We start from the raw sequence: 22451 nt of genomic DNA, 5'->3' as shown, positions 1-22451 counted from the left end.
TCCAACAGGTTTATTTAGAATCATGAGCTTTCGGAATGCTGCTCCTTCATCAGGTAAGTGGAGAGAAGGGTTCACAAGCACAGCATATATAGGCAAAGACACAAGTGCAAGATAATGGTTGGAATGCTTGCAAAATCCTGCTCACTATCCTGGCTTGAGACAATCCACAGCTCTTTAACCTGTGATTAATCCTCTCTCCACTCACACTGTCTATATCTGTAAAGACTCACATTCCAACCATTATCTTGCAATTGTGTCTATGCCTATACATGCCCTGTTTGTGAAAGCTCCCTCTCCACTTACCTGATGAATGAGCAGCGCGCTGGAAGCTCGTGATTCCAAATAAACCTGTTGGACTTTAACCCGGTTTTGTGAGACTTCTTACTGCAAACAAAAGGACTAAACCTTTTTGATATGGATTACCCAGGGGTTTGGGGTGTTTGTAGTCCCCCATCGCTTGCTCCATGGCAACACCTCGGCCAATCAGAGTCAACTCAGCACTCTATCCTCCTGCAGCATAAACTGTTGTGATTGTTTGAAAATTTGACATTCTTGCGTTTGTCCTGATAAGTGCAGGAGGAAAAGCTTCAGCAACATGTCTCTTTTCAGCAATGTTTGTGTTCAGTTCTACCAAGCGACTGTAACTTCCCGAGGCGCTTAACAAGAGAGTTTATCAATGAAAATATTTCTGGCTGTGAGCCACATTAAGACAGGTCAAAGGAGGGAGAGAAAGAGAAACAGGGAAACTTAAGGAGGAAATTTCAAAGCTTAGGATCCAAGGGGTTGAAAGCACAGCCACCGACAGCGTAATGTTTAAAACAGGAGGTGTGAATTTGGAGCTCAGATACATTGGAGCACTGTAGGGCTGGAGGAGGTTAAAAGATCATTAAGCAGATACATGGGAACACCACTCCCTGTAAGTCCCCCTCCAACTCACTTACTATCCTGACTTGGAAATATATCGGCCGTTTCTTCGCAGTCGCTGGGTCAAAATCCTGGAATTCCCTCCATAATGGCACTGCGGGTCAACCCACAGCACCTGGACTGCAGCACCTCAAGAAGGCAGCTCACCACCACCTTCTCAAGGGCCACTAAAGATGGGCAGTAAATGCTGGCCAGCCAGCGACACCCATGTTCCATGAATGAATTTAAAAAGTCAGCGCACCGTGGCCAAGCAGGATGTTAGCTCATAAGCCTCACCCTGAAATAAAAAGCAGACGCAGAATCCGGAGCCGGTTGCTCTAAGGGAAGAAATATTTGGAAAGGAAAGAGATGGCTCTTTCAGAGAAACATTACAAGTGAGATGGACCACGATACCAGGGATCAGGGGAATAACTTACAAGATTGAAGATTGGATAAACTTGACTTCTTTTTTGCCTTGTTTACAGGAGATTGAGCAGAGATTAAGAACTTTGGAAGGACCCAGAGAAATTTAAAAAGTAGCAGCACGAGCAGGCCTTTTAGCCCTTAGTATCATAGAAGCCCTACAGTACAGAAGGAGGCCATTCGGCCCATCGCATCTGCACTGACCACAATCTCACCCAGACCTTATTCCTGTAAGCCCACACATTTACCCTAGCTGATCCCACTGACGCTAAGGGACAACTTAGCATGGTGAATCCACCTAACCTGCACATCTTTGGACACTAAGGGGAAATTTAGCATGGCCAATCCACCTAACGGACATCTTTGGCTTGTGGAAGGAAACCGTAGCACCCAGAGGAGACCCACGCAGACATGGGGAGAATGTGCAGACTCCGCACAGACAGCAACCCAAGCCGGGAATCAAACCAGGGTCCCTGGCACTGTGAGGCAGCAGTGCTAACCCACCGTGCCACCCCTTAGGATAAGGAGTGGCAAATTTAAAACAGGGTTGAGAAGAAACTGCTTCTCCCAAAGGGTTGTGAATCTGTGGAACTCGCTACCCCAAAGTGCGGTGGATGCTGGGACAGTGAGTAAATTTAAGGAGGAATCAGATTTTTAATTGGGAATGGGGGTTGAAGGGTTATGGGGAGAAGTCAGGAAAATGGGGATAAGAGCATATCAGCCATGATGGAATGGACTCGATGGGCTGAATGGTCTAATTCTGCTCCTATATCTTATGAACTCCTTCCCATGGCAAGTATATCCTTTCTTAGGTAAGGAATTAGTGTTGACCAGATGGGTACAGAGAAAATATTGCCTCCCACAGCAGAAAGTGAAACAGAGGAGCATAAGCTTATAGCTGAGATGAGGCCATTTACAAGTCGGGAATCCCCAAGTCAGGAATCGAACCTGGGTCCCTGGCACTGTGAGGCAGCAGTGCTAACCACTGTGCCACTCCTTAGGATAAAGAGTGGCAAATTTAAAACGGGGTTGAGAAGAAACTGCTTCTCAACTTTTAAACTTTAACTCATAACTCAAACTTTTAAACCCTTTACAAATGACTTAAAAGAAAATTGCATTTATATAGCACCTTTCACAACCTCATTCTGTCGGAGTGCCTCAATAAGGTGCAGTCACTGTTGCAACTTAGAAAATTTGGCAGCCAATTTGCACAAAGCAAGCTCCCACAAACAGTAATGTGAATATAATTAGATAATCTGACCCTTAGCCTTATAGGATGTGGGTGTCGCTGGCTGGGCTGGGCCAGCATTTATTGCCCATCCCTAATTGCCCCTTGGACTGAGTGTCTTGCTCGGCCATTTCAGAGGGGCAGTTAAGAGTCGACCACTTTGCTGTGGGGAGCTGGAGCCACATGTAGGCCAGACCGGGTAAGGATTGATATACAGAAATCTATAACATGAGGTCACAATCTTAGCCAAAGGAGTGGCAGATTTAAAACACAGATAAGGAGAAATGAGATAAAAGCAAAATACTGTGGTTGCTGGAATCTGAAACAAAAACAGAAAATGCTGGAAAACCCCAATGGAGAGAGAAGAGAGCCTGGATGACCATTCCTCAGAGCTGAAAGGTCAGAGCTCTATTCTCTCTCTCTCTCTCCACACACACACGCTGTCAGACCTGCTGAGATCTTCCTGCATTTTCTGTTATGTAATGAACAGAAGTTACTTCTCTCAAAGGATAGTGACTCTCTGGAATTCACTATCCAGAGTGCGGTGCATGTCGGGACTTTGAGTAAGTTTAAGGGAGAGGTGGACAGGTTTTTAACTGGTGAGGGATTGAGGAGCTATGGCGAACGGTCAGGGAAAGTGTGGAGATGAGACCGAGACGAGGTCAACCATGATCAAATTGAATAGCAGGATTGGGCTGAGGGGCTGAATGGCGTGCTGCCTCTCCTGGTTCTTATGGTTCTTTCCTTGAAGGGCATTTGTGAACCCTGATAAGTTTTCGCAATCAGCAATGGCTTCATGGTCATCTGTTCATAGAATCCCTAAGTGCAGAAGGAGGCCATTCGGCCCATCAAGTCTGCACCAACCACAATCCCACCCAGGCCCTATCCCCATAACCCCATGCATTTACCCTAGGCTAGTCCTCCTGACACTAAGGGGCAATTTAGCACGGCCAATCCACCTAACCCACACATTTTCGGGCTGTGTGAGGAAACCGGAACACCCAGGGGAAACCCGGAGGCACAGGGAAACAGTGCAAACTCCCAAAGGGCTGAAGGGCCTCCTTCTGCACTGTAGGAGTTCTATGATATGACAAGAATTATATGACCTCCTGAGAGGGTCTAACCCCAACCCTCTGAGAGGATCAAATCATATCACATCCACCCATGACAATCCATTCTAGAGCACAGGGCAAGAGAGAGGAGGACGTAGGAGTGAAAAGTTTCAATAAACAAGTCAGAGACACTGGCCCCACAGAAATGGAGGGAAGAGAGGGAGGGGGAAGAGAGAGAGAGAGGGAGGGGGAAGAGAGAGAGGGAGGGGGAAAGAGGGAGGGGGAAAGAGAGAGGGAGGGGGACAGAGAGGGAGGAGGAAAGAGAGAGGGAGAGGGAAAGAGAGAGGGAGAGGGAAACAGAGAGGGAGGGGGACAGAGAGGGAGGGGGACAGAGAGGGAGGGGGACAGAGGGAGGGGCAAAGAGGGGGAGGGGGAAAGATGGGGAGGGGGAAGGAGGGGGAATATGGGAAGGGGGAAGGAAGGGGAATAGAGGGAGGGGAAAAAGAGAGGGAGGGGAAAAGAGAGGGAGGGGAAAAAGAGAGGGGGGGAAGAGAGGGGGAAGGGGAAAGAGAGGAAGGGGGAAGGGGAAAGAGAGGGAGGGGGAGAAGGGAGGGTGAAAAACAGGGAAGGAGGGACGGGGAAGCGGACAAACTCGCACCAACACAGAGAATATACTTATACAAACAGCTCCGTTCCTGTTGACCCTGTTTTTTTTAACAGAAACGTGAAGGGTTTGTAAATTGCTTGACTTGTCACTGAATCCAATTCAAGTTTCCCCAGTGATCTCGTCAAGCTTTTTTCTTTTAACTGGGACTGGCAGCCTCAGTCTCAGATGTTTAAAAATACATCAGATATCCGCCTGAATATTGGGTCTAAAAGTGAAGTTTCCTTCATTCCTGTGCGGCTTCCGGGTGCAGACGAGTTTTCAAGTCTTGTCTGGGAGATTTTTTTTGAAAAAAATAGATCCCCGCAGTGTGGAAACTCACTCACCCAGAGGGATGTGGATCTCAGTCTCCGGCTTGTCAGTTTCTCTGCTCTTATTCCACCCCCTCTCTCTGTGTCACGGACTGTCCCAGCTCACAGCAGCCTCCTCATGATCATCTTCCTCTGCTGAAAATCAACTTGGTTTTAGTTCCTTTCCAGCTTTTTTTTTCTCTCTCTCTCGCTTCTTTCCCTTTCCCTTCTGTCTGGCTCCTCCCAACTTCATTCCCGAGTTAGGGAGCTGTCACTTTCCAAAACCGCTTCCCCCCCCACCTCCTTTCACCAACTCTTCAGCAATAACTGGGGTTCTCACAAACAGGCTCTTTATCTATCTGTCAGGGTGGCTCCTGGTGTCAGCAAAACAGAGTGCCAGCAACCCACCCCACCCCACCCCCCATTTTAAGTGGAGCAACTTACTGTTAGCATCTAAACGAAAATTTTAAAAGAAGTTTATTTATTAGCGTCACAAGTGAGGCTCACATTAACACTGCAATGAAGTTACTGTGAAATTCCCCTAGTCGCCACACGCCGACGCCTGTTCGGGTAACTCTGGGGGGGAATTTAGCCCGGCCAATGCACCCTAACCTGCAAGTCTTTTGGACTGTGGGAGGACACCGGAGCAAACCCACGCAGATACGGGGAGAAATGTGCAGACTCCGCACAGACAGTGACCCAACACAGGAATCGAACCCAGGTCCTTGGCACTGTGAGGCAGCAGTACTAATCACTCTGCCACCCGTATTGTGTGGTGCAACCTTCCCACTCCAAAGGGAACTTGTCAGACACTGTTTAACACACATGGGGATATTGGGAATTTTAAAAGGAATGCCTTAAAGGAGGCAGGAGGCAGAGAGATCAGTGAGATCAGTGGGTGGCACAGTAGTTAGCACTGCTGCCTCACAGCACCAGGGACACAGGTTCAATTCCAGCCTCGGGTGACTGGGTGCAATTTGCACATTCTCCCCGCCACGTCTGCTTGGTTTTCCTTCCACAGTCCGAAAGCTGTGCGGGTTAGGTGGATTGTCCACCCTAAATTGCCCCTTAGTGTCCCAATATTTGTAGGTTAGCTGGATTGGCCATGCTAAATTGCGCCTTTGTGTTCCAAGATGTACAGGTTAGGTGGATTGGCCATGCTAAATTGTCCCTTAGTGTCCACAGATGCGCAGGTTAGGTGGATTGGTCATGCCTCTCCTTTAAGGCATTCCTTTTAAAATTCCCAATACCCCCATGTGTGTCAAACGGTGTCTGACAAGCTCCTTTTGTAGTGGGAAGGTGGCACCACCACACAATATGGGCGGCAGAATGGTTAGTACTGCTGCCTCACAGCGCCAAGGACCTGGATTCAATTCCTGGCTTGGGTGACTGCCTGTGTGGAGTCTGTATGTTCTCTCTGGGTTCCCTCCGGGTGCTCTGGTGTCCTCCCACAGTCTGAAAGACTTGCAGGTTAGGTGCATTGGCTGTGCTAGTATCCAAGATGTGCAGGTTAGGTGGATTGGCCATGCTAAATTGCCTCTTAGTGTCCAAAGATGTGCAGGTTAGGTGGATTGGCCATGCTAAATTGTCCCTTAATTTCAGGGAGATTAGCAGGGTAAATATGTGGGATTACGGGGATATGGCCTGGATGGGATTGTGGTCAGTGCAGGCTCAACGGGCTGAATGGCCTCTTTTTGCTCTACAGGGAATCCACATCCTTGCTATCACAAGCAGTGAGGCAATTTCATTGCAAACTCAAGATGGATCAGTGGTTCGCAAACTTTTATACGTCATGGCACACCTTTATATATATATATATAAAGCAATTTGAGACACACCTCCTATTATCTTCCCTTTGGGGGAAGTTTGTTTTTTAACTTCATTCTGTGCTCGCGCCTGTGATTTATTAAAAACTTCTCCCTGTCTCTCTCATTTCTCCGGGGTTTTTGTGCGCTTCTTGAGCCTTTGCTTTTTTGTGCGGGCGTGCAGGACTTTGTCTTCAGACCCAAGTCCTGTCGCTCACCCACATGGTAAAGAATCTGAACCTTGCACGTGTGGCTATTTCACCAGCCGGCATACAGGCAGGGGGCCTGAGATTCATTCAGTTTTGGAGACGTCAACCACAGATCTATAGACGGAGGTTAGTTTTAGTTTCATTGCGTGAATACTGAATCTTTGTGGCACAAAGGGGGAGTGTCTTCACGGCGATCACCTTGTTAGATCTTTCCTCGGCTGAGGATACCATATGGGCCAATGCTGGAACTGTCCTTGCTTGCTGCCGAGTGCCAAGCTATGGATAGTGCCAAGCTATGGATGATTCTGCATAGCAGAAAAGTGAAGATCTTCTAAAGATGGAAGGCGGTGTGGTGACACAGTAGTTAGCGCAGGGACCCAGATTCAATTCCTGGCTTGTATGTGTGGAGTCTGCATGTTCTCCCCTTGTCTGCGTGGGTTTGCTCTGGGTTCTCCAGTTTCCTCCCACAGTCCGAAAGACACGCTGGTTAGGGTACATTGGGTAACACTGAGGGAGAATTTAGCACGGCCAAACAGGCACCAGAGTGTGGCAACTAGGGGATTTTCACAGTAACTTCATCGCAGTGTTAATGTAAGCCTACTTGTGACTAATAAATAAACTTTACTTTTACTAAATGAGACAAGGTGAGTTCTCCAAGAACACACAAAGTTTTCTTTCGCACTGGACACTGACAATTTTTAACATTTACCTAAGCCATGTGCCATGTTGCACAGTCAGTGCAGACTCGATGGGCCAAATGGTCTCCTTCTGCACTGTAGGGATTCTATGCCTACCGCAATCTCAACAAAAATGTATTTACACCAATTATATTGATTTGTCAACCCAGGCAAAACCTTCCCAGGATATATCAAAAAAGGCTAAGTATGTCTACGATTGGAGGCTAGGGTGGCACAGTGGTTAGCACTGCTGCCTCACAGCACCAGGGAGCCAGGTTCGATTCCTGGCTTGGGTCACTGTCTGTGAGGAGCTTGCACGTTCTCCCCATGTCAGCGTGGGTTTCCTCCCATGGTCCAAAGATGCGCAGGTTAGGTGGTTTAGCCATGCTAAATTGTCAGAGGGACTAGCTAGGGTAAATGGGGATAGGGTCTGGGTGGGATTGTGATCGGTGCAGACTCGATGGGCCAAATGGGCTCCTTCTGCACTGTAGAGATTCTATGATCCTATGACTGCAAACAAACGCACCCAAATCCACTGTCTCTGACAAGATCCTAAACACCTCCTCCTGTGGGCGACACCCTGTTCGCAAGCAGGGCATTGGACAGCTGAGGAAAACTGACATGGAAACTGTCATGGCAGCTTCTGTTCTGAAAACTGTACAGAAACAACAACAGCAGCACTCCAGATTCAAGCCATCAGCTGGGAATCACTTTAGGATGTGGTAAGGACCCATTTAAGAACAATACAGCACAGGAAACAGGCCCTTCGGCCCTCCAAGCCTGTGCCGCTCACAGGTCCAACTAGACCATTCGTTTGTATCCCTCCATTCCCAGTCTGTTCATGTGGTCATCCAGATAAGTCTTCAACGATCCCAGCATGTCCGCCTCCCCCACCCTGCTTGGTAGTGCATTCCAGGCCCTCACCGCCCTCTGTGTAAAATACGTCCCTCTGATATCTAAGTTAAACCTCGCCCCCCACCCTGAACCTGTGACCCCTCATGTTCATCACCTCCGACCTGGGAAAAAGTTTCCCACTGTTCATCCTGTCTGTGCCCTTCATAATTTTATACACCTCTATTAGGTCTCCCCTCATTCTCCATCTTTCCAGGGAGAACAACCCCAGTTTACCCAATCTCTCTCTCCTCATAGCTAAGACCCTCCATACCAGGCGACATCCTGGTAAACCTTCTCTGTACTCCCTCCAAAGCCTCCACGTCCTTCTGGTAGTGCGGCAACCAGAACTGGATGTAGTACTCCAAACGTGGCCTAACCAACATTCTATACAGCTGTAACATCACACGCCAATTTTTATACTCTATACCCTGTCCTATAAAGGCAAGGTGTACAGGCTTCCTGAGAGGTTGGAATTAAGATGAAAAGGGCAGAAGATGCAGCATGAGGATTGAAGTGCCCTGCTGGTACAGAGGGAGATTAGGAGCAATCCGAGGTGAAGGGGCAATCAACTAGGAGTGGGTATCCAGGCTTTTGCAGAACAAAAGTCAAAGAGCATAAAATTAAGCAATTCCTTCTGGCAAACATTTTTTAATTCATTCTTTGGATGTGGGTGTTGCTGGCTCGGCCAGCAATTATTGCCCAACCCTAGCTGCCCGAGAGCAGTTGAGAGTAAATCACATTGCTGTGGCTCTGGGGTCACACGTAGGCCAGATCAGGTAACGATTTCCTTCCCTAAAGGCCATTTAAAACCAGATGGGTTTTTCCGACAATCGGTCATCAGTAGATTCTTAATTCCAGATTTTTTTTTATTGAATTCAAATTCCACCATCTGCCGTGACGGGATTCGAACCTGGGTCCCCCAGAACACTAGCTGAGTTTCTGGAACAATAGTGTAGCGATAATAGTGCTAGGCCATCGCCTTCCCCTCTCCAGATCTGGCCTCCTGCACATCCCATGCCCCACTTGCCATGCCCAACACCTCCCCCTCCCCAACAACCGCTCTCCCAACCCCCCTTCCCCAACACCTCCCCCACCCCCAAAACTTCCTTCATATCACAATTGGCATTGTGCTAAGGCCTTAAATTAGGATTTCCCTTCCTTGCTCCTCCATTTGATAAGATTACAAAAACCTACCTCTTTGACCAAGTCTCTGACAAACTCTGCTTGATGCTTTGGTTCCTGTGAGGGAGGGTTGACTGTGTTCGAAGGTGCTAGGTAAATGCAATTTGTTACTGTCTGGAGTCATGCACTTGTATTAACCTAATTGGCCAAAAGGTGGCATCTCCTGCTCACATACACCGCGAGATAGTACATCGGATCCATCAATCCTGGTTTCTGAGAACTGGCCTACGCAATTCTTTACACAACTGTTCTCACAACACGTTCCATTACACATCCCTACTTGCCCAATAATTTACCAATCAAAACTAAACAGCATTGTATTTTCTTCTTTACACTTTTTTCTCAGGGGATTACGGGCGTCGCTGGCAAGGCCAGCAATTGTTGCACAAGCCCAAAATACCTTAAGTTGCTCGGCCATTTCAGAGGGGCAGCTGAGAGCCAATCACATTGCTGTGGGTCTGGAGTCACATGGGGCGACACTGCTGCTTCACAGCACCAGGAACCCAGGTTCGGTTCCCGGCCTCGGGTCACCTGTCTATGTGGAGTCTGCACATTCTCCCCATATCTGCGTGTGTTTCCTTCGGGTGCTCCGGTTTCCTCCCACAATCCAAAGATGCACAGGTTAGGTGGATTAGCCATGCTAAATTGACCCTTGGTGTCCTGAAATGCATAGGTTAGAGAGATTAGCAGGGTAAATATGTGGGGTTTTGGCAATAGGGCCTGGGTAGGATTATTGTCGGTGCAGACTCGATGGGCTGAATGGCCTCCTTTGCACTGTAGGAATTCTATGATTCCGCGAATAATTTTAAGAGCGGGACCTGGGAACGACGTGTCTACAGGGTCAGTGACAAAAGACGGGGGCACAGAACTGCTCTGTCATGAGGGCCAGTGTGGGCGTGACAGACCGAATGGTCCCCTCCTGTGCTGCAAGTTTCTTAGAACTCATGATGGAAACCACAGGACATTCTCTGGCTGGGAGGAGGTCGATTTCTCCAGAAAAATGCAGTCGGTGGAGGATAGTACTGAGCAATAAATCAAATTCCAGTTACTGAGCACACTGAGGTCCCTCCAGCTGTAATCCAATTGTCTCCGTTCAGGTCAAGGAAGGTGTAAGGCTCCCTGGAGACAGTCTAACGCGAAGCAGAGTGCACGCAGAAACTGGTGGTTCATATGAGCAAATAGGCAGCGACACGCAATTTGATTCTTAACATTTTTTTCATTGATAACATGTTAAAAAAAACTGTACAACGATTCAGCATTGTAAACATTCAAGTGGTGAGCCTCTGGCACTGACGTACAGGGAGGCTCCTGGCTAAAGTCCCCACATTTATTCTCAAACGGTGTGAGCGCTCAGTTAGGGTGTGCGATGATGGGGGATGTCGTATCTACGCACTGGGCCTTCCTCGTCCACTCCAGTGTGGGGCTAGCCAGGGCAGGACTACCCCCTCAGAGCGGGCAGTGTTATCGCTGAAGGAGAGTGCCTTTGCCATTCTTGCCCCAAGTGCGGGATACTCCCTCCCACTCTTTGGCCCTGCTCTCTGGCAGGCTGAACCCCCCCCCACCTCCCCCCTCCTCCCCCCCCTCAAAAACTCCTGCCCCACTCCCATCCAGCCTTGTACAGCAGTGAAGCAACTGTCCACAAACAGCCCAGAAACAAACTAGCTGCTTCCCACCTTAAGCGGAGAAGTAGCCAAACAAACTCCCTGCCTTCGTCCCCATCCACGCCCCTCCCAAACAGGTAAGTCCTGGTCCCACCTCCCCAACGCTGGGAAGGGAATCTGTTGATTCAGTCTCCTGAGATCAGATCGCTCTCCCCTGCACCCTCTCACCAGTGGACAGCAGTCCACGCCGGGGCAGGAGAGGCTTATCCACAGCCGCCTCGAGTTTCTGCAGTTGCTTAGATCATGTCCCCTCCCTCCCGCTCTCTGCCTCTTCAAGAACGGTACCGGTAAGAGTGGGAGGTGGAAACCTGGTTGGATCAGGCAGCAGGGCTCATTTCAATTTGCTGCCCCTGGGATGTTTTATTTTGGTTTTCGAGTGGTAAACTTTTAAAAAAAAATCCATCAACTTGTTCAATGAATCCAGAGCAATAAGATGAGGGTTGGGGGCAAACCACGCCCCCAACCCCCGACTTCCTAACTGTGTATGAACAGCGATAAACAGCACAGTTACACTGAGTATTCGGGCTGCCTCTTTGTACAATTTGCTTCCAATGCACCAGAATTTGGCCTTTAATTCCAGTCTGTCCATTCTTAAAACTGCAGCTCCCACTGCCCTGGTCGTGGGGAATCCTAGCTCCAGCCACCCCCCTCTCCCTGCACCTCTTCCCCACCATTTTATCTTACAGTTGCTGTACCCATCTTGGACTCTGCTCCCAGGGGAATTCAGTTGAACACCCACAAATCCCCCCCACCGCAATACTCCAGAGGATGGGGTGGCAATGGATGACTGGATGAACTCCTTCCCTCCTTGCCCAAGGGGCAGTGAGGCCTGCCATTTATGCCCCCCCCTGCCTTTACATCAACATGGCGCAAAACGCCACATGGGTTCAGCACCCTTCCTCCCAGTTAATGGTCTAAAGTTTATTCATTAGTCACAAGTAGGCTTACATTAACACTGCAATGAAGTTACTGTGAAATTCACCTAGTTGCCACACTCCGGTGCCTGTTTGGGTAACACTGAGGGAGAATTTAGCACAGCCGATGCACCCTAACCAGCACGTCTTTTGGACTGTGGGAAAAAACTGGAGAATCCGGGAATGTGGGGAGAATGTGCAAACTCCAAACCTGCACATCTTTGGACACTAAGGGGGCAATTTAGCATGGCCAATCCACCTAACCTGCACATCTTTGGACACTAAGGCACAATTTAGCATGGCCAATCCACCTAACCTGCACATCTTTGGACGCTAAGGGACTTTTAGCATGGCCAATCCACCTAACCAGCATGTCTTTTGGACTGTAGGAGGAAACTGGAGCACCTGGAGGGAACCCACACAGACACTGGGAGAATGTGCAGACTCTGCACAGACAGTGACCCAAGCCGGGAATCGAACCCGGGTCCCTGGCGCTGAGAGGCAGCACTGCTAACCACTGTGCTGCCCACAGGTCTGGCCCTCTCCCCAGCGGAAGCATGTGACCCCCGGTAGCCTTGGAGGATGAGGACCGATCTGCGTTCCTGCCCTGGCTTAGAGAATGCGTGAAGCAAAGCCAAGCAGATCTGCTGCTTGAGGGTCGCTGCCAGCCACAGCCGAGGCGAGCCGCTTAACCTGTCCCGCTGACAATCAATAGCCTTCGATAAACTCCATTCAGGTCCCAGAGAGCCAGCACTGACGGAAAATGAACTAAAAGTCCTAACTCGGAGGCTGTCGGTAACAGGACCCCTGTAGAAGAGGCAGCCTCATCTGCAGTCAATTAAGCCTAGGCCCAAGTACAGCTGACTGGCCTCGACTTCAACTGTGGTTGTTTTTTGGAAAGGCAGCTCTGAGCTCTCCCTGCAAAGGCCAAGGATCAGACGTCATTATCCTGCCTGGCAGTTCCTGTGTTTTTTTTAAATAAATAGCCAGAGCCGCGGAACTTGATCCCTTCCCCAAACTCTCTGAAAAACGCCCAAGTATATGGGGGGAGTTTAATCTGCCTTTACCAGCAGCCCCTGATTAGAGGATTATTGCTCCTTTGGGGGGGCAGAAAGCCAGAGGGAGTTGCGGACTGCAAGAGCTGGTAAAAAAAAATAATCCCACGCAATATAAACAGAATATAAGTTTAACCGGTTTGCATACAAACCTCTGGCACCAGTTCGTTCTAATGAATGGGTCACTTGTGAAATCGTGTTTGTAATTTTGTGCTCTTGCGTACAGACGAGAGGATTTAAAATCAAGGCTCGACGGGATGGGAAGACCCAAAAGCAGCGACAATGGATATAATTTAACCACTGACCGATCCAACAGATAAGCAGTTCTGAGAAGCTGCACTGGGCTGATTCCTGGGGGTTTATTGTCTAACAAGGAAAGGGGGAGCCGTTTGGAGAATGAGGGGCGATCTTATCGAAACATTTAAGATTGTGAGGGGGTTAGATAGGTGTGAGTGGATGGTTCCCTCGCGGAGAATCTGGAACCAAAGGGAAAAGCCTCAATCAGGGCGGAGGCGAGGAGAAATTTCTGCTCGACTGTCGTCAGTCTGTGGAATTCACTTCCCCAGAGAGCAGTAAGGGCTGGGTCAGTGAATATATTCTTAAAGTTTATTTATTAGCGTCACAAGTAGGCTTACATTAACACTGCAATGAAGTTGCTGTAAAGATCCCCCAGTCGCCACACTCTGGCGCCTCTTCGGGTAACACTGAGGGAGAATTTAACATGGCCAATACAGCCTAACCAGCACATCTTTCAGACTGTGGGAGGGAACTCTGGTTTTCAGCCACAGTCCAAAGATGTGCAGGTTAGGTGGATTGGCCATGCTAAATTACCCCTCAGTGTCCAAAGGTGGGTGGGTTAGGTGGATTGGCCATGCTGAATTGCCCCTCAGTGTCAGGAGGGATTAGGAGGGTAAATAGGTGGGGCTTCAGGGATAGGGCCTGGGTGGGATTGTTGGCAGTGCAGGCTCAATGGGCTGAATGGCCTCCTTTGCACTGTATATTCTATGATAAACCGGAAGAAACCCATGGGGAGAACGTGCAAACTCTGCACAGACGGTGACCCAAGGCTGGGAATCAAACTCAGGTCCCTGGCGCTGTGAGGCAGCAGTGCTGACCACTGTGCCACGAGTTGGATGGAGTTTTGATTGAGAAGCAAGTCAAGGGTTATGGGTGGACAGGCAGGAAAGAGGAGTATAAGTCTCCAGTCAGACCTTATTGAGTGGTGGAGCAGGCTTGAGGGGCCGAATGGCCTACTCCTGCTCTTATTTCTTATAATCTTATCCAAGAGAAAATTCAAGAGAAAGCTCTTTGCCCAGGGAGTGGTGACAGTGCAGAGCTTGCTAACGCAGGGAGCTGTCGAGGTTGAACTGCATGCACACAAACGTCACTACAGTGAAATGGAGAGAGATGGGAGGAGGCTCATATAGAATGTGGAAATCTGGGCGGGGATGTGTGTGTGTGTGCGCGCCTGTGTGGGCAGTCACACCCCCCAGGCTATCTGCACAGTGATGGGGTCCCAAACACAGCTTATCTTTCAATTCAGAGATCTGAAGAATTATCCCGCCTGCTTCTAGCCACCCGACATCTCAAACAGGATCCGAGTGTGGAGTCGATTGTAGCAAGCCCTGGTCTGCGCTCTCCATGAACACAATCCTAAACTTAAACAAGGTAAAACCCACAGAAGATAGCAAAGAGCAGGTCAACATCTGAAAGAAACGTGCGAGGCTCAGAATCCGACTCAGGGAATCTGTGTTCAAAACAGTGAAATGCCCATTCCCTCAGTCACACTGCGGTCCTCTCCAGACATCAGCACTTGTTAGTGAGCTGGGGAGACATTAAGAGTCGCAGCATTTTTGGTGAATTTAATTCCTTGTAAATCTGATCCTATGGTCGGTGGGCAGCATGGTGGCACAGCGCTTAGCACTGCTGCCTCACAACGCCAGGGGCCTGGGTTCAATTCCTGGCTCTGGTCACTGTCTGTGCAGAGCCTGCACGTTCTCCCCGTGTCTGCGTGGGTTTCCTCCGGGTTCTCCGGTTTCCTCCCACAATCCGAAAGACGTGCTGATTGGTGCATTGGCTGTGCTAAATTCTCCCTCAGTGTACCCGAAGGGTGGTGACCAGGAGATTTTCACAGTAACTTCATTGCAGTGTTAATGGAAGCTGACTTGTGACATTAATAAATAAGCTTTAAAACTTTAAATTGTGAAAATTAAAATGATTGATGGAAATTGCTCCCCCCCCCCCACCCCCAGCCCCCAGCCAGCTCTTTCCATTGCTGAGCAACAGGCAACCCCTGAACTCCATTTGATCCCAGACACTAACTCTCGTGCACTCACACCGTCCCCATCAAACACTCCCATGACAGGTACAGCATGGGGTTAGATACAGAGCAAAGCTCCCTCTACGCTGTCCCCCATCAAACATTCCCAGGACAGGTACAGCACGGGGTTAGATACAGAGTAAAGCTCCCTCTACACTGTCCCCCATCAAACATTCCCAGGACAGGTACAGCATGGGGTTAGATACAGAGTAAAGCTCCCTCTACACTGTCCCCCATCAAACACTCCCAGGACAGGGACAGCACGGGGTTAGATACAGAGTAAAGCTCCCTCTACACTGTCCCCCATCAAACACTTCCAGGACAGGGACCATATGTTGCTAGATAGAGTGAAGCATTCTGATCTACAAAATGCTTGTCATTTCAGGTACTCCGTGTCACCACATGCTCCCAGGTCTGGTTTAACAGGGTTAGATGTAAAGTTATTTATTTCTGACCCACCAATCAATCCCAGGCGTGCCTCTCCTCTTACTGTGCACACTGTGACGTCGCTCCACATATGGCTGCAGCCTCCCGATTTGCAAAGCTAACTTGCTGAAGAGTTCCCGCCAGTTGAAAAAGGGCGTGGCTCACCCCTCTGCTGAACTCTGCCAGAGCGCCTGAGTCTTGAGAAGCCCTGACAGAGGCCTTCCTCTGCAGCTGGTGAAAGAGACCTCGACCTCATCAAGGGGAAAGCCTGCAGGTTTGGACTGCCTGCCCCCGCCAGGGGCACAGCAGTCAACCTCTCAGAGGCTAGTTTAGAAAAATACGTAACCACAGGAGAAATGTCAGGTTAGCTGGTCCGACTGGGAGCCACTTTTGTCTCGATGCGCAAAGGCTCTGACCGGCCTGTCTCCACCGTCCCCTGTCCACACAGGAGTGCTCTGAGTCAGTCTAACTCCAACACCGAGGCCTCGATTGGCGAGCTGCTTCCCGGGACGTCGGCCTGCGTCGCCAGGGGGGTTAGCGGTGAGCAGAGCCACAGCTTGAGTGAGTTCTCGGCCGTGATGTTGCGGTGGGTCATCAGGATCCCGCTGCCTTCGTCCTCGCTCTCCGCTGGCTCCGGGAATTTGCGCTGCCCTGAGGTCGTGGCCAGCAGGTAGGTGTGTGGGTGCAGGCTGCAGGAGGAGAAGCAAGCCACGGGGGAGGGGCGGTCAGAGCTTATATCGCATCAGGCAAACATCGCTGAGACTGCCAGCATTTCCGAAACCACCTTGCATTTAGATAGTGCCTTTAACCTCTCAACGCCATCCAAATAGAAAGTTGACATTCCCCCACAAAGTGGCTCACAGAGGGGGAGGGCAAGTAACCACAATCATAGACTCGTACAGTGCAAAGGAGGCCATTCAGCCCATCGAACCTATACTGACCACAATCCCACCCTATCCCCATAACTCCACATATTTACCCTGCTAATCCCCCGAAACTAGAGTCAATTTAGCACGGCCAATTCCCCCTAACTCGCACATCTTTGGCGTGTGGGAGAGAACACTCTGAGGAAACCCACGCAGGTACGGGGAGAACGTGCAGACTCCACACGGACAGTCACCCAAGGCCGGGAATCGAACCCGGGTCCCTGGTGCTGTGAGGCAGCCGTGTTAACCACCGTGCTGCCCCCACAGTTTTTGTCAAACAGATTTTAGGAGGTATCTTAAAGGATAAAAAAAGGGTGCAGAGAGATGGAGAGATCGAGGGAGGGAATTCCAGAGCTTTGGGCCCAGGCAGCTGAAGGCATGGCCCCTCCCCCCTCCGATGGTAGAGCAGTTGAAAATTGAGGATGCATAGCTGGCCGGAATTAGAGGAAAGCATCCGGTTGAGGGGCTGAAGGAGATGACGGAGACAAGCAGGAGTGAGAGGGACTGGAATACAAGGAACTGAGTTTTTATATCTAGAGTTTGCCTGATGAGAGAGGCAACGTGCGTCAATCAGCTCATGGAATTTCTTTATTATTCATTCCTGGGACATGGGCGTTGCAGGCTGGGCCAGCATTTATTACCCAGCCCTTGAGAAGGGGATGGTGAGCTGCTATCTTGAATCGCTGCAGTCCATGTGCTGTGGGTTGACCCGCGTGAGACTTTGTAGCAACTGATACAACTTGCTCAGCCATTTCAGAGGGCATTCGAGTGCCAACCACACTGGAGTCACACGTAGGCCAGACGGGGTAGGGACGGCAGATTTCCTTCCCTAAAGGACGTCAGTGAACCAGATGGTTTTTCTGACAATGGGTCATCAGCAGATTCTTAATTCCAGATTTTTTTTATTGAATTCAAATTCCACCATCTGCTGTGACAGGTTTCGAACCCAGGTCCCCAGATTATTCGCTGGGTTTCTGGATTAATAGTATAGCGATAATACCACTAGGCCACTGCCTCCCCTGAATGCTGGGCGAATGGGGCTCAGCACAAGCTAGGCCCTGGGCAGCAGAGCTCGGGTTTATGAAGGGTGGGAGGCTGTCTCGGGAGTCCACTGGAATAGATAAGTCTGTTGGTAATGAGGGCACAGATAAGGGTTCAGCAGCAGGTGGGAGCTAAGATGTGGAGATGTCGGCGTTGGACTGGGGTGGGCACAGTATTAAGTCTCACAACACCAGGTTTATTTGGAATCACGAGCTTCCGGAGCACCGCTCCTTCATCAGGTGAGTGGAAAGGTAGCTTTCACAAACACAGTATGTACAGACAATTGAGTGGCTTGCTAGGCCACTCAATTGTCCTGTAGGGAAGGAAATCTGCCATCCTTGCCTGGTCGCAACTGCTGCCTGGCAAGATCCTCAGTTTAGTCTTTGTCTATATAATGCCGTGTTTGCGAAAGCTACCTCTCCACTCACCTGAGGAAGCAGCAGCGCTCCGAAAGCTCAGATTCCAAATAAACCTGTTGGACTTCAACCTAGTATTCTTACTGCGCGCGTGTGTGCGTGTGTGTGTGTGTAGGAGGGGGAGAGTTAAGGCAGGCAGATGGTGGGGGTTAAGGCAGTGCGGTGGGGGAAGATGGTGGACATTAAGGCGGGGTGGGGGAGATGGTGGGAGTTAAGGGGGGGAGGAGATGGTGGGAGTTAAGGTGGGTGGGGGGAGATGGTGGGAGTTAAGGGGAGGAGATGGTGGGAGATAAGGCATGGAGGGGGGAGATGGTGGGAGTTAAGGTGTAGGGGGGGGAAAGATGGTGGGAGTTTAGGCGGGGGGGAGATGGTGGGAGTTTAGGCTAGGGGGGTAGATGGTGGGAGTTTAGGCTAGGGGGGTAGATGGTGGGAGTTTAGGCTAGGGGGGTAGATGGTGGGAGTTTAGGCTAGGGGGGTAGATGGTGGGAGTTTAGGCTAGGGGGTAGATGGTGGGAGTTTAGGCTAGGGGGGGTAGATGGTGGGATTTTAGGCGGGGGGCAGGGAGATGGTGGGAGTTTAGGCGGGGGGCAGGGAGATGGTGGGAGTTTAGGCGGGGGGCAGGGAGATGGTGGGAGTTTAGGCGGGGGGGAGATGATGGGAGTTTAGGCAAGGGGAAAAATGGTGCGAGTGAAGGCAGCGAAGCAGATTGTCTTGGTGATGGGACACAATCTAAAATCACAAAATCACAAAAATAAGGAGAAAATAGCGAGGCATCTTGAGGAGAATTGTTTGGTAGAGCAGATGCAGCACGGTTTTGTTAAGGGGAAGTCGTGTCTGACGAATTTATTGGAGTTCTATGAGGATGTGTCTAGGCAGTGGATACAGGAGAGCCGGTGGATGTGGTCTTTCTGGATTTTCAGAAGGCGTTTGACAAGGTGCCTCACAAAAGGTTATTGCAGAAGGTCGGGGGCATGGAGTTGGGGGTAGGGTGTTAGCGTGGATAGAGGATTGGTTGTCAAATAGGAGGCAGAGAGTGGGGGTCAATGGGTGCTATTCGGATTGGCGGTTGGTGACTAGTGGAGTGCCCCAGGGGTCAGTGCTGGGGCCTCAGCTATTCACCATTTATACAGATGATCTGGAGGAGGGAACCGAGTGTATGGTGTCGAAATTTGCTGATGACACCAAGATTGGTGGAACAGCAAATTGTGCGGAGGGTGTGGAGAGTCTGCAGAAGGATCTAGATAGGCTGGGCGAATGGGCCAGGAACTGGCAAATGGAATTCAATGTTGGCAAATGTGAGGTTGTCCACTTTGGTAGGAAGGACTATTACGTGGCAAAAAACTGCAGCATGCGACGGTGCAGAGGGACCTCGGGGTCCTTGTGCATGAGTCGCAAAAACCCAGCTTGCAGGTGCAGCAGGTGGTCAGGAAGGCGAATGGGATGCTGGCCTTCATAGCGAGGGGGATTGAATATAAAAGTAGGGAGGTCTTGCTGCAGCTGTATAGGGCACTGGTGAGGCCGCAGCTGGAGTACTGTGTGCAGTTTTGGTCGCCGCACTTGCGCAAGGATATTTTGGCCTTGGAGGGAGTGCAGAGGAGGTTTACTCGGCTGATTCCGGAGTTGAGGGGATTGAACTATGAGGAGAGGCTGAATAAACTAGGCTTGTACTCGTTAGAGTTTAGAAGCATGAGGGGAGATCTCATTGAGACGTATAAGATGTTGAATGGGATGGATAGGATAGAGGTGGAGAGGCTCTTTCCGCTCAGAAAGGACAGCAGGACTAGAGGGCACAGCCTCAGGATAAAGGTGGGGGGGCGGTTTAGAACGGAGTTGAAGAGAAACTTCTTCACTCAAAGGGTGGTGAATCTCTGGAATTCTCTGCCCGTTGAAGTGGAGGCTGCCTCGCTCAATACTTTTAAGACGCGGGTTGATAGGTTTTTGATAGGCAAGGGGATTAAGGGTTATAGGGAGAGGGCGGGAATGTGGAACTGAGCCACGACAGATTAGCCATGATCTTATTGAATGGCGGGGCAGGCTCGAGGGGCTAGATGGCCTACTCCTGCTCCTATTTCTTATGTTCTTATGTTCTAATCTTCAGCTGGTCCCCAAACAGTTCAACAATGACATAAATCCCAATCTACCCACCAGGCACATAATCTTCATGTTGTCCTCACACTGGGATTGTTGCCCACCTCCCCTGTCCTGGTCCGCCAACCCATTTCTTCCCCTGCTCGGCACCGCTTGCACACTCTTGAAGCTTACCTGATCCCGTTAACACAGTCCTGCTGAGTCTGGAACTCTAGGATTGGATTCAGGATAGCGTCTGGCCCATCAGCCGGTGGCAACGTGATGTCCCACACGGAAACCGTTCCCCCCGTGTTCCCACTGACGACGTAGCGGCCGTAACTGTGGAGAGACGAGCAGGGTGCTCACGCCATGTAGGAAAGGCAGCAGTCAGTTTGTGCACAGCAAGCTCCCACACACAGGGATGTGACAACGATTAGGTCATTCTTTATAGTTTATTTATTCGGGGTGGGTTTGTTGGCCAAAGGACAGTTGTTCAGGACGCTGGGGTGGTGGGGGGAAAATGGGACACACACACACACACTCCCACTCATCTTTAATAAGTACCACAGGATCCTGGGATGCTCTGTTTAACAGTATGGCATGGTGACTTAGAGGTTAGAGCTGCTGCCTCACAACATCAGGGACCCGGGTTCGATTCCCGGCATGGGTCTCCGGCTGTGTGGAGGTTGCACATTTTCCCCGTGTCTGCATGGGTTTTCTCCAGGTGCTCCGGTTTCCTCCCACACTCCGAAAGACATGCAGGTTAGGGTGCATTGGCCGGGCTAAATTCTCCCTTAGTGTTACCCAAACACTTGCCGGCATGTGGCAACTGGGGGATTTTCACAGTAACTTCATTGCAGTGTTAGTGTAAGCCTTAGTTGTGACACTAATAAATGAACTTTTTTGTTAACATCTGATCCGAAAGGTGGCGCTTCCCGACCAGGCAGCGCTCCCACAGTACTGGCACTGGAAGCGTCAGCCCAGTTTGTGCGCTGAACCCAACTATTTTCTTCTGTCAACGTTGCAAATTGCACTGTCAACATTCGATTTTACTGCGTTACAGCAGACTCTGGACACAGGGAAGGGAGGAGAGGGGGAACTCACTGTCTGGCTGCCGTCCTGTCACACTGGGGAAGACAAAACCCTCACAGTCACCAACCAATCACCAGCAGCTCAAAGGATTACTCACATGTCCAAATCAAAATACATCCTCTGATTAGTGGTTGCTGAGCGCAGCATGGAAAACAATACTCTGCCTGGCTCCCGTAGGTCCCAGCATAGGATTTCAGGATCCTACAGGAAAGACGAGAGAATGGAATACTTGGAAAAGCGGCAGCAGGAAATAGTATTGTGTACAACCCTGGGGAGGTGGACTGCGTGTTCACCTGGACAGATCCCAAGGGGTCTTGCAGAGCTGACTCAAGGGATAGTAATTAGTCACTCCCAATCATACCTCCCCGCCTGACGGATATAGGCCATTTGGCACATTCTGCCTGTGCTGGAGCGATCCAATTGACCCCCCACACCCCAAGAGGCTTGCACAATCTTCTGTTTGAAATATTAATCCAACCCACACCACCACCGCCCCCCCCCACCCCAAAAGTTCCCACTGAATCTGCTTCCGCCACCCTTTCAGGCAGTGCCTTCCAGATCACAAGAAGACCTTTCTTCACCTCCTCCTTCTGGTTCCTTTGCTATGTTTATCAACCCATGTCCCTCTGGTTAATGACCTCACCGCCCCCCCCCCCAAACTTTATCCAAACCCCTCATGACTTTGGGACAGCTTGATTAAATCTGCCCCTTAACCATCTCTGTTCAAAGGAGAACAATCCCAGCTTCTCCCAGTCTCTTCACATAACTCATAAAGTCCCTACAGTGCAGAAGGAAGCCATTCGGCCCATCAAGCCTGCACTGACCACAATCCCATCCAGGCTCTATCCCAGTAACCCCATTTATTTACCCTGCTAATCCCCCTGACGCTAGGGTCAATTTAGCATGGCCAATCTACCTAATCTGCACATCTTTGGACTGTGGGAGGACACCGGAACACCTGGAGGAAAAACATGCAGACACAGGGAGAACGTGCAGACCCCACACAGACTGTGACCCGAGGCCGGGAATCGAACCTGGATCCCCGGCGCTGTGAGGCAGCAGTGCAAACTTTCATGCTGCCCTCATCCCTGGTCCCATTTGAGGAAAGCTCTTCTGTTTCCGCTCCAGTGGTTCTGGGATCTTTCCTAAAACTTGGTGCCAAGAATCAGACATGTTACTCTAGCTGGGGATAATCAGTGATGGATG

At 50.2% G+C, this 22451-nt stretch overlaps 1 protein-coding gene across 4 annotated transcripts in view; it reads right to left on the bottom strand.

Moving 5' to 3' along the window:
• LOC145337128 (schwannomin-interacting protein 1-like) overlaps positions 1-21448 on the bottom strand; it is a 44118-nt gene extending 22670 nt beyond the window's left edge. The window contains exons 1-4 of one of the 4 annotated variants that reach the window (XM_080181900.1): positions 21343-21448; positions 20349-20492; positions 15737-16392; positions 4597-4716 (exon numbers count right to left, since the gene is read on the bottom strand). The gene's annotated coding sequence lies outside the window, so the exon portion shown is untranslated. The remainder of the gene's footprint in view (positions 1-4596; positions 4717-15736; positions 16393-20348; positions 20493-21342) is intronic. The other 3 variants (XM_080181901.1, XM_080181903.1, XM_080181904.1) reach the window with 3 other exon arrangements.
• Between the last annotated feature and the right edge of the window lie 1003 nt (positions 21449-22451).

Source organism: Carcharhinus amblyrhynchos, unplaced genomic scaffold (genome assembly GCF_965287045.1).
Source record: "Carcharhinus amblyrhynchos unplaced genomic scaffold, sCarAmb.v2.hapA scaffold_43, whole genome shotgun sequence".
NCBI classification, from domain to species: domain Eukaryota; kingdom Metazoa; phylum Chordata; class Chondrichthyes; order Carcharhiniformes; family Carcharhinidae; genus Carcharhinus; species Carcharhinus amblyrhynchos.
The sequence above is the reverse complement of the archived record's forward strand: the minus strand, read 5'-3'. Positions and strand labels throughout refer to the sequence as shown.